This window comes from Leguminivora glycinivorella, chromosome 16 (assembly GCF_023078275.1).
Source record: "Leguminivora glycinivorella isolate SPB_JAAS2020 chromosome 16, LegGlyc_1.1, whole genome shotgun sequence".
NCBI classification, from domain to species: Eukaryota; Metazoa; Arthropoda; class Insecta; order Lepidoptera; family Tortricidae; genus Leguminivora; species Leguminivora glycinivorella.
In genome coordinates, this window is record NC_062986.1 from 19,724,223 (window position 1) to 19,735,985 (window position 11,763).

General features: G+C 36.6%; 1 long non-coding RNA gene across 1 annotated transcript; it reads right to left on the minus strand.

Annotated features, from left to right (window-relative positions):
* Positions 1-9,021: 9,021 nt before the first annotated feature.
* LOC125235001 lies at positions 9,022-11,763 on the minus strand. The gene is made up of 4 exons (XR_007178033.1): positions 11,582-11,763; positions 11,256-11,326; positions 10,721-10,795; positions 9,022-9,115 (listed from the first exon to the last, which is right to left on the minus strand). It is a non-coding gene; the product is annotated as an uncharacterized LOC125235001 (long non-coding RNA).

Sequence of the window (11,763 nt, forward strand, 5' to 3'; positions counted from 1 at the left end):
GCGGCAAGACGGCAACCGCGAAGTATCATCAAGTTATTTATGACATTATATTAGATTTTTATGGTGTCACATTTATAAAAACGACATTTATCGATTACCAATGAGTTAATAGCAGCGTTTTACCTTACAATAAAACGCATATTAAGCGAAGTACCTTATTTGAAGCCTATTTTATTATATTTGAGAGAGCAATCCTGTTAACAGATGACGTAGCGGTTCACATATTAGCTGACAGTAGTCGCCATTATCCCCACCACCAGTTTTACCCTTCCAGTTTTATCCCCTCACCACCGGGCGGTGGCGCCTACGGGCGCCGTTTGCCTCATTGGTTCTCAAATTATAACCAAAACAAAGTTGCAATAAGTGTACAATTTACTAAAAAGGTTGCAATAATTATTTTAATTATGTACATTTTAAATAAAAACAGGGACATATCAGTATACATTGGAGTGTATAGGTGTTGGATTTTGCAACCTGAATGGTGAAGGTGATAAAATACATTAGTGAGTTAAACCTACCCTCCATGGGTGTAATAAAAGTAAAGTGGTGTATTGCAACGGAGTACTTTAGCCACTGGCGGCCTAAAAACTATAGGCTTCAAATAAGGTACTTCGCTTAATATGCGTTTTATTGTAAGGTAAAACGCTGCTATTAAGCTTCCTACCGTTATTTGAAGCCTATTTTATTATATTTGAGACCTGTCTGTGACCGCCTGGTGGCCAGCATAACGCCAATGTGATTAATTCCTCATCATTAGTGAAACTGGTGGAAACAACTAGTGCACTTAATAATCTGCGTGTGTGGGTGAATCATTTCAATTTAACCAACTAAGTGGAATCTGCAGTGATACATGTTACTATTTTTGTGAATACTGTATTTTTAATAAATCAATGTGAATCAAGTTATAAGATTAAATCTTATTTCTAAAAGCGAGTTCATATTTTTATTTCATTTCACCCATCAAATCATAATTTTCGGTATTGTCTGTTTCTATTAATTTCAGGATCCTTTATCATTATGCATCGATCTACTTCGCAAAAAGAAAGTGAAATCTTGTTGAGGCATTACAAGCCACAATGCTATTTGTCTTTATCACAGCAAAGCATATATGTTAGATCTATAGATCTCAGTATAACTAAGGCATAATACTGTTTAGGTTACGTTACAGACACAAAATTATCTTCATGGCTTATTCCTTTGTATTAATATTTATTTGAAAGTTCTTATAGTCTTTATGAGGAATCAAGTGCACTTATACAACATTTTACAAAAACAACGGGATCTCCCTTGAAGATATATAAAATCGACTACAATATTTCCTTACTTTGTTGTTAGCATATAATGACTAAACAATGTCAAGTGTGTACGTACAAATTTGAACAAAGGTGATCATTGATGTCACAGTATGTACATGCATTGTATTTCCAGGCCGATTTAAGTTGGCATATACGAACAAAAGACGAATTTCATGTGCCCACCTAAAGGTGAATAATAGTAGTATACAGAGCGCAGCTATTTAGGCAATAAATTATCTTTTAATTTATAAGATTTTCGTTTCAGTCCGTTTTTAATATGTACCACCCTATAAGTGGTTTCATTTTGTTGTACATATACGTATTTGCAATTAGTTGGGTTTATATGGTAAGCAGCACTACCTTTGCTAATAAGTTGTAGTATAGCTAGAAAAACACTGGTTTTCGCTTATCATTGTAATATATAAGTACCAACTATATCTGCTGGATACCCATTATGGTAAGATAAATAAATAACTTGGACTGTAGGCCTAACTGAAGTTTTAGTTATATTTGAAAGAAGGCTAAAAATAGTTCCAAAATAGATTTTAGCATTGATTTGGCCCCATAAATTAGTTATGTCACAGGCGCATAGCTCTAATATTAGTACATTTTATGTATTTTAGACGAGTAGCCAAGCAAGACACTAAATAATTCATAACTTATTTTTGTCAGAAACAAGGGAAGAATGTAGGCAGACTCGGCGATCAGTTCTTGTTGAACATTGGTAATATTCTTGCAGCAATAACCTTCGCGGTTATTTGCCTGAATGAAGCTCCCAGAATAATTAGTGTTTGATACTAAAAATCTTAAAGAGCCGTCTTTTAGCGTTAGGAGCAGATTCAAGCTAATGAAGAGGTACATGTTGTATGTACATTCTTCTAACGTCACATTTAGGATTACGGTGCATCCCTTTTCTCGAAAAGAACTTTGGCCTCCTTCTTACCCAGAGAGCGGGTTTCTGTGGGATGTTAGACAAGTTGTCTAGGAAATCTAGAAGGTTCTTGATTTGGAATCGATATCATGTATAGCATGGCTTATTGTCGTTCGGACAGGTACCGTACAGATAAATTTTATTCATCTCTGATCATATCATACCCTATGTGGGTCATAGGTATTTACATACGGTAAACATCCAAATTGTTCTTATATATATTATACGTGGAAGGTTAAAGAATTCCAACGTTATATTCACCTACAGCGGGGTACAACCTTATATATTATTATGTCCACAGAAGGAAGTGAAGTGTCTAACTCATAGGAAATTAATAAAGGGTTAAAGATCTGAGTCTTTGATGACGTGAATTTGATAGTCAACACAAATTGTCAGGTTTTTGCAAGCCAATTACTCAGTTCCAGTATAGATTACCACAATCTTAGATATAGGAACAATTTGGTTATTTACCACTTTTACCAGGCAAGCTGGATTACGAAGATTACACCTTTATTTAATAAGGAACTAGGCTCATCCCGTTCCACGTGACTTGTATTCAAAGTCATTGATTTGGTGCTGGCACAGAATATATAAAAGTACAAGTACAGAAGGCTCACTGTCAACAACCTGTCAATGGACTGCATACGACATTGAGTTCTATTGCGCAGCGACAAGGTCGTCAAACTTTATAAGCCGCGAACTCGCGGCCGCCGGAATGTATGGAAGAAATGCGGAGTGAGCCGCCCCTGGTGCTGGTTTCAGCGCTAGTGCGAGCTTCACGCTGCTAGCGGAGCCGGCAATACATATGTGGTTGAAAGGAGCCATTGACCGGTAAGTTCGCTTAGCTAGTCGCTGGCGGCTGAATAGGTTAGGTTAGGTTAGGTTAGATATTTCATGAATATGATGATTTGTATTTGAAATGTATATTTACTTAATAGCATGCGTTTTCGTGGTAGTAGCCCGATACGCAATAATACACAGTATATGACTTGTGGTTGCTTTGCGGAAGCATATATTTATGTTATTGTAATATGGCCAGACGCTTAATTAACCACTTTGCGGGTCTTCCCTATACGCAGGGGCTATGCTAATATTCTGTCATTCCAATTTAAGTATATGTACTGCCGAAGCAAATACTACTTGCATTATCAAAGCACTTGTTTAGCGATATGTAACAGGCTAATACATATGTTTTATCATATCTTGCTTACCTACTTAAACCCTGCAAAAACAGTTTAAGAATGCTGTTTACATTAATTTAAGAATATCCGGTTCCTGATAGTTCTAGCAGAGAGCTGAGTTGTAAGTTTAACACGCCCTGCGGAGGCTATAGTCGTGACGGCCAAAATCTCTTCAGAGATTATGTTTCGTTGGCTGAATATTCACAATATATTCATAATATTCACACGCCTTTCGCAGGCAAATTATGAATATTATGGAATGGCAGATAAAATTTTATAAAAAGGCAAGTTCTATGATCACGCTACATTGCGCAGGCCAGGACGGGCTTGCTATATTATTGGTAATTCATTACACTAGATAGATAGTTTTCTTTTATTTCGTCTGCTAGTGTAGCAGTCAAATAACAAAAAATAACAAACAAAGGCCTTGCGCAGGCTTGTTATTTGTTGGGTAAGTAGAAATACTTACACGTCTTGCGCAGAACGGAAGTAGGAGTAATTAAGATTAGATACATAGGCTTGGCGGAAACTTTCCTATTTACACGGATTACCCGCTAACATTTGCCCAGCCTCGCAAATGGTCTCAATGGATATCCCAAGCAACAATGTTATTATAATGATGTCTCTTTACGCCTTGCGCAAGCGGAAATTATTAGAGTAGGTATTCGAATAAAAAACAAATTTCGGGTCTTTTCTTTGTAACGCCAAATCTAGGATATGAGCTGATACAAATACTGCATAGTCAACACATCTGCTTGCGCAGCAGAATAATAATAAATTTATTGCACAACAACTTGTGTACTTAAATCAGCAGACAGCTACTTACTATTTGTTTATAAATCCTATTTGGATAGAAGCAAAAGATCAATAGTGACTCTCCTGTATGTGGTAATTTACAACAGAGTAGGTACCTACTTTAAATAATAATGGTTATTCTGGTAAATCTTAGACCTCACACTATAGACATAGGGTGAAATAGCCATTTTTTAGACATAGAAAAGCATGTATATCACATTACAATTTTATATCACATACGGGGGTTTCACTCAAAATCTTTTACTTTAGCTAGAGTAGCAAACTTCCAGTAAGTCTATTATTATTATTAGTACCGGAATTTTATTCAACGCTTACACTTAGAACGATGCATCAATAGTAGGCACTCTTTAATTAAGAATGAAGAAAATAGCATAATAGACCGGACCCCAATAGGGAATCCAATATGACACTAGAACCTTTACAAGTTGATACAACAAGGTTTTAAACGTGTCCTAGGTTTTATCTACTTAATCGTTAATGAATTGCATCTTAGCTTCTTGCGAGACTATCAAAATTTTGAAAGCAATCACTGTTACACGCCATAGCCTGCATAGTAATAATACTGGGGATATGCACGGAAAATATCAGGTCATAAAAATTTAAGCGTCCCTCACAAAATAGTAATCAAGTATCCTAATAGGATGCACTTTATCCTTGCGCAGGCTTGTGCAAAAAGTTTAATTACTTAGCAACCGTTAAGAACGTAAACTTTGCATCAAACAGACATTTCTGCAAAATATGCTCATTCAGGAATGAGACCGCGACCATTTAACAACTTATAAATTATGACGACAAAGATGCGCCTTTCTTTTTATAACTAACGAACAATTTATGAAATCGTGGTCTAATTTAAACTGTCTCAATTCTCAATGACCTGATCCGTGCTTATGGCGAACCGATTCACTGTAAATAAAGTAAAACAAATGCTCGTCGCTTACTTACCGCGACGCCTTCGCTGCGCTCGAAATGTCAGCTTATCTAAAAATATTGCGACGGACAAGGAATGTCCGTCACGTTTTATTATTTATAATCGAACGGTAAAACCGTTAAAATATGAAATATTTTGTAAAATATTACATATTTTTTATTTACAAAAAATTCTAAGAATCTCAGAAATTCTAAGAATTTTTTGTAGTGAACCGTACGCTCCGAAGAACAGAACGCCAATGAGGCAAACGGCGCCCGTAAGCGCCACCGCCCGGTGGTGAGGGTGTAACAGAACAAGCATCTATGACGAGGAAATGGACTCGTTGTTACATATAAAACTTACGGCGAATCAACTTTTCCTTGACCAACTTTTTGGTGCATATTTCCTTCGGGATTTCATTGAATATTTTAACAAATAATATCTGCGAAGCTTTATCACATGTTTAGTTACGTCATCACTCATAAAATTCACTATTATTTGATGCACAACTTATTGGAAAAAGCTTATTTACAAACTATATTCACATGGATGGATTGTTGACATTGACAATCTGATCTGACAAACGAATGACGTTCCGATATTGCGTCTTGGTTCTAATTACAAGTCAGAGAGGTAATAATCACTAATATTGATTATTATACTTCCTGAATATATCATTCAATGTAACAATTAGGAACAAATGTGATCTTTCATTGCGAAGTTACTTACTAAATTGATTTAAACAATCTTTCACAAAATAATATTTACGTAAAAATATTTACGAAACACTCCACTATTGGACTACATAGGTAACAATATCAATAGCTCTGTCTCTCTCTAAAACACGTGCAAGCATGCAGATGTTACTACTGATAGGTAAACGATTATTTGCTGAGAGAACATGGACGTTAAATGTATAGGGTGTACGGCTTAGTAAACAAACCAGTCTCCATTATGTCCCCAGTAGGTCTCCAGTCTCCATTATGTCTCTGTTGTGTCTCCGGTATGTCTCCAGTCCCCAGTATGTCTCTGTTATGTCTCCATTATGTCTCTATTGTGTCTCCAGTATGTCTCCAGTCCCCGTTATGTCTCCAGTATGTCTCTGTTATGTCTCCATTAGGTCTCCAGTCTCCATTATGTCTCCAGTCTCCATAATGTCTCTGTTATGTCTCCATTGTGTCTCCAATATGTCTCCATTATGTCTCCATTGTGTCTCCAGTATGTCGCCAGTCTCCAGTGTGTCTCCACTATGTCTCCATTATGTCTCTGTTATGTCTCCATTGTGTCTCTGTTATGTCTCCATTGTGTCTCCAATATGTCTCCATTATGTCTCCAGTCTCCAGTATGTCTCTGTTAAGTCCCCGTTATGTCTCCAGTATGTCTCCAGTCTCCATTATGTCCCCGGTCTCTGTTGTGTCTCTATTAGATACTATAAAAGGGTCGGAGCGAGCCGACGCGCGTCATTCTTACAATATCCACAAGACTAACAGTGTCTCTGGCTTTCGTGTGTTATACTGGTGAGTGAAGTTGTTCTGCTATTATTTCTCTGTTTGTTTTTACTTGGAAATTATTCTAAGTGATTGTAAACTTTGAAATTGTGTCTTTGTTTGATTGTGCGGGGACAATATCGTCGTACAGTTGAATTTAGACCTGTGGTGGAATTGCTTTACTGTCAGTTGTGGGGTTAATTTAGTGTTCTATTTATAGTGTAGTGTTACATTTAAATTGATGTGTATAGTGAAGTTTTCTGTGCTTTGTTTCATGAGTGCCGTCAAGCAATACAAAGACTGGGTCGATGTATGGCTGGTGCTTGGAGATAAGTCTGTGTTTGGTTTTGTAGGGAGTAATTCTTGCAAAACTAAGCTTAGATTATAGCACGTAAAGGAAACTTCATTCGTTTATTTAGTTGGTCAGTAAAATTGAATTTAGTAATTTTCCATGGGGTTATTTAGTGAAAGTTATAAGCCAGATCATTGTTTGTGACAGACTGTTGTCCGGCTAAGCGCTTTATACCTTGCGGCTGTTAAACATAAGGCGTTTAGGGGTCTTTTTGTTCCAAGTGGAGGGCTTGGGCGCTTTTATTTACTTACAAAAGCGTATTTTCTCACCGGTCTCAAAGAGTCCAACTGTTAGATGGAAGTGAGGACTTTCACGATTGACGAAAGACATTAGGAGTAATCCTTGCTCACTGAAGTCGGCAGTATTTGAGGCTGGGGTCCTATATATATTTATATTTATTTACTCGGTGCTCTGGTTCATGCTGGCGTTGGTCGCTGGGGATTTCGGTTGTGATCGATCCATATCTAAGTTAAGTTTGATCGCAGCTGGGTCTTCCGTGTGGCTGGTACTGGTGTGTCTTAGAATACTGGATATATACACGGATAGGGCGATCTACTCTCTGCTACCCTAGCCCGCGGGCAAAAGCAGAGGGGGGGATCTGACCGACACAAGCCTATAGGTTGCCTATCTCAGCTTCGCTGGCTGAACTGTACAGCTTATGGTAGGGATACACTTGTGCATATTCTGAACATTAGATCTATGGTAAGTGATGGTCTGTGTTTCAGATATGCTAGAGTAGGGAAAACGATAGGATTAGGGTAGCGTCACACACTATTTCTATGAAAGTAGGGTTCTTTTACGATTGGTCTTAAAATATAATTGGTCAATGTGTATTTGTGTGGTTTAAATGGACTTTAAATGTGGTGTATACTATCTTAAACTGCTTGCTAAAACTTTGAACTCATAAAATCTCTTATTACTTAATTTACCTGAGTGTGATTAATAATTGTGGTAGCAATTTCTGATCTTTTGGTGTAGCGACGGGATGCTAAGTGTTGCTAACTGGGTTTTCAAGGTAAATTCTATCAAATTGGCTAGGGAAACAAACTGTCTTTGGAATAAAAGGATTAGTTTGTTATAGGGTCCAGTGGCATGCGAGCGCCGTCCACTGATGAAAAGTCAAAAGCTTCGAGGAGTTAGTAGACTTACTTGTTTTCTTAAAGGTTAGCGACTACTCGGCATTTCGTTAATACATTAGAAAGGTCGAGAAGTTATGGTCTATTCTTAGTATTGGGGAAAAGGGGGGTTTAGCTAGGGAAAAGAAAAAAACAAAAAACAGGGTGTTAGTTCGTAGATAGATAGCCCTTCAGGCTTACTTGCTTAGGTTCCCGATAAAGTGGTTTGGTCGGGTCAGGGGTCCCATACCGCATCGCAAGCCCTTGCCCAAGCCGGGACCACTAATAAGGCGTAGCGGATGATTACCAAAATATTTTTTAATATTTATTTCATGTATGTTTCACTCACTAACTTTTATTCCAAAATTTCTTCATCACGTCATTAATTTTCTCACATATAACTTTCTAGGCCTAAATCTGATAAAATACTCTTCTATAACACTATATTATTATGCTACAATAACCTTTATTCTTCTTTAAAATATAAATAAATAAAATTTTAAAAATTAGTCAAAAATACAGCTGATACTCATTAAAGGATCTAGGTTATTGCGGATCACGTCGAAGGGTTCTACTTATTCACGCTAGACGATCACAAGGCCAAATTTACGGGGTATATTTAAAGGGGGGTTAGTTATAAGTATGTTTAGTCAAGTAAGTAAGTAAAAAAGTAAGGTGAGCGGAGGTTTAGTTACATTTGGTTCCGTGCCCAAGGGATCTAAGATGTGCTCTGTAGAACACATCTTGGATACCAAGGTTTATAAATAAATAATAGGAATTAGCCTTACCAGGCTACATTTGTTGTTGTGAAAACGAGTGGGTGTGCTGTATTTCTGACTTATTTCATCTCTAAATAAAACTCATATACCTAATATTTTTATTCAATCGCTATTTCATAAAAACAAAAATAACTTTATTGTTAGTAAACACGTCTGTAGTATTTTCTTCCATTGTTTTTTTCTTGCCGCGTTCCGGGCGAGGTCATGCATCGATGCGGAGTCAATTGTATTTTCATTTCCTACCTCTGGATTCTGAAAAATAAAAATAATAAAATTAAAGTAGCGTAGTAAACTAAGACAAATTTATTTCTAGGAAATTAGCTCATAATCGTAGTAGTTGAACTAAACATCGTCCCAATTAGGCCATTCGGTTGCGTTGCTACGTAGCAATTGTTGGCATTGGCACATCTTGACGTTCCCTTGCGCCTATGCGTAGTACTATTATTTATTCTGTGCCTTAATGTATGTTTTTCTAGCTGAGGGATAGGCGGGGCTAGTACGTAAAATACTAGGTACTTATAGAAAAAATACCCATGTACCTAAAATAAAAGGCCGGAGGCGCGGAACTGTAGCACTTTAGAAGAGTTTGCCACCTAGTGACCGGAATTGGAAACATAAGTGTGTGAACTATGTACAATAGCAATAGAATTTCATGTTAAAACAAATAGTTCTCTATATGTCTAGTACATTTTCATAGCAGGCTCTGCCATCTTCAGGGCTATTTTGAAAGCTCACATCACGTTTGCACTTCACACCGGAGATCGGATAGCTTCGATGCTGTCTTATATAGTCTATGAACACTCTGATGATATACATATTCCTAGCAGGCTTGTTATACAGAATTTCATTCATAGGCAGGATAACTACAGTCTAGATGTAAGGTTATTTTCCTAAAATAATCTAGGATACCTAAGCCCTAGATTTAAGACCTAGTAATACAAGAAGATAGGCTCTAGTCTAATGGCTATGGGGGCGCGATTATTCATTGTCGCGCTGAAGTGCAATATTATATGGGGCGTCCCGCCATTTTTCTATGAATACTGAATAGCTACACGCATGTTATACTATGACAGTACCTCCTTCGATGGATGGTTTGTTTGCGTTTCAGTTGTAACTCTATAATATATGTATTGTTTCACAGGATTTCATACATCATACAATACATTGACAAAGTCTTTATACTGAATATTTTCACTATGAGTAGTCGTGAGAAGAACAAATGTCTGTCTGTTAGGATATAGGTATTAATCATTTTAGGACAAATTTCAGTTCATTAGCTTATAAGTTGTTACACATTTTCATACTATATCAGTGGTTAACAAGCATATGTCCCGCTTGATGGTGAGCGGTCACCATAGCCTATGTCTGCCAATAAATTCAGAATAAACTAAATGCACAGTGCGAATTTCAACTTTCTATAAGTATATATTTTTGCTATAGTACAAACAAGTATGTATGTATGAACAATATTTTCAACTGGTACACATGACATGTTATCTCACTTAGATTGTGTACACAGCTTTTATACGGAACCTTACACTGTCGCAATATTTCACGGATCAGGCATATGCCAACATACATATTTTATTAGTTAAGTTAAATAGCTACACAATCGTCACCAGATTTCCTACGAAATATTAGCATTACCAGCATCTGGGAGGTCGTACCTCGCCATACCCTAACTCCACTACTGCTTGATCATTGTCACAATTGCTTAAATAATTTCATGAAAATTGATTGAAATATTCCAGTTAAGTAGGCATAGATAATAAGCACTATTATCTTTATAAAACCATATTTTACTGAGGTTCAGAAATAGTATGTGGTATGTGGTACACATTAAGTATGTAAACTTACCTAACATGACCGGGTCCAGTCTGATTGTCGGATTACTTTGTTACTGGTAGTGCAGATTAGTGAGTCCTCAGTACACTGAAAGGAAATAGTCAGACATTAGAAATATTCATATAGATAGTGTAAGAAAGGGGTATTGTTTAGAGTGGGGTTCTGCCAAATTGGGTTCAATATTATTTCATTTATCTATTCACGGGGGCGCGTCGCTTAATTTTTGGAACTAAGACACGCCCATGAGAAATATTGTGTCAGAAAAAACAACGCATACAGCAAAATGTACAAAAGGAAAAAAAATATTAAAAAGTTTGAGAACCCCTGCTTAGCAGTTCATATCTACATGAGCTAGGACATAAATTAGTAATAAGTTTGCTTAGCCAATGAAATGATGATGAGTCAATTAAGTTTGATTTTTATCCGGTCGCTCATGCCTCGCCGTTTTGCTTTACGCTTCACTTCAATTTTCTAGATAATGATGCCATGAGCTGTTCACTTTTAAATTTAATAATTAGAACGTGTTATTATAATAAAACATAAGTACCTTTCATTTATATGAAGTCAGTAGATATATGGAAGACGGTCCAACCTGAAGCATGGCCTTTCGGGTAAAACCTGAAATTGTACATATTGAAAGATTAGTTAAAAAAAAGGTGTATGTATGTTTAAGGAATCTTATTTATAAATACGTATCATTAAGATTGTTTATATTTATCTAGGCCATTCATGGTTAAGAAAAAAAAAAAAGAAGAACAACCATATCCATGTTTCTAAGTAATGTAAACTTTCCTGCCGAGTCGTTTTACTCACTAAGTAGAGTTAATTAAGTTAAAAAGTAGCTGTTTAGTGGCAATGATTTTTTGTACTTACTTGAGGATAGTGCTAAGACGGAGTACAGTCCATAAAGGACACACTGGAAAATTCCTCAGTCCATTGTCATGTTTTTAAAAATTTTCTAAGTTTGCTGCAGCTGCGAATGCCATGAAGAAGGAATAAATTGTCTGAGGTTACAAAAGACTGTCGGGGCATGTTTTACAATATTGAAGACACGA